We start from the raw sequence: 1,216 nt of genomic DNA, 5'->3' as shown, positions 1-1,216 counted from the left end.
TTTCCCATTATGTCTTTGCGCAAGCGGAGCTTGTTTAGGGGTTTTCTTTCGCTGTAAAAAGAAGTTTTCTTCCCACGAACAATAGGCACTAATGTTTTTGTCACTTTTTACGGAATCAAACTCAAAGTAAGGTCAGTACTTCCACCCTTTAAACGCTGCACGCTCATACTCTCTCCCGCACTTGATATATTATCCATTGTTGATCTGCACACAGCTGTTGTCATGAAAGTTGCTCTTGCTTACCTCACTGTCATGAGACATTCTCGCAAAAAAATCACGGTTTTAGTAAGGCAGTAACGCAGTGTTCCTACAGGAAAGTAACGGTAATCTAATTACCATTTTTGCGATAGTAATCCCTTACTTTACTCGTTACTTTAAAAAAGTAACGCGTTACAAGTAACACGTACTGCCCATCTCTGCTTACAATATAATTATTTCTTTGCTTCCTGGGTCATGACACGTGACCCTTTTATTCTAGTGTACTTACCATGAAGTCTTTGTCGACAAATATAATTACTTTGTAACTTCAAATAAAATAACTGAAATTCCTTTAAATTACTGAGGAATTATGCAATAGTTGTGGGCCGTATTATTACGTTACCCAGATGGGCAACAGCTCTCGTGGTTCTGTAATGGTCTGAGGTCCGAAACATACCTTTTACAGTCCACACTGTGTGATACTCCTGTCAGCTATTCACACAGGCTCACCAAAACTGGACAAGTGGAAAAATGTTGCCTCGTCTGATGAGTCTTGATCTCTTGACAATAAAGCTGACTTTGACTGATACTCACAAGTTAAAATTTCTTATTTGAATCCCCATATGTGGGGGAAAAAACTGCATATAAATAAAACATTATTATTAAATTTCTGTGAACCCCCCCTCCAAAAACAACCAGAAACGTGTCCTGTCTCAAACACCTTGTAGTTCCTGTTTATGAACAGTAGGTGGAGTACTGGCACACACTGTAGCATTGGGCTCTTAAGGTTTAATGCGCTGCAACAAGCGGGGTGCTTTCCAAGTGAACAGCAGAACATCAAGGCTTTAATACGGGGTCAGTTCAGTCTGATTGAGTATAAAAACGCATTTGTGGTTTGAAAACAACAGACTAAACTAAAATAATATTCACTGAATGATTTTGAAATTTAGATTTTCAGTGCAATAATAATGCCTCCAGTGGACCACCAACAGGTAGTTGGCCAGAAGGAATATAATTT

This window comes from Pundamilia nyererei, unplaced genomic scaffold (genome assembly GCF_000239375.1).
Source record: "Pundamilia nyererei isolate P.nyererei 1_Seehausen unplaced genomic scaffold, PunNye1.0 scaffold00040, whole genome shotgun sequence".
NCBI lineage: Eukaryota > Metazoa > Chordata > Actinopteri > Cichliformes > Cichlidae > Pundamilia > Pundamilia nyererei.
The sequence above is the reverse complement of the archived record's forward strand: the minus strand, read 5'-3'. Positions refer to the sequence as shown.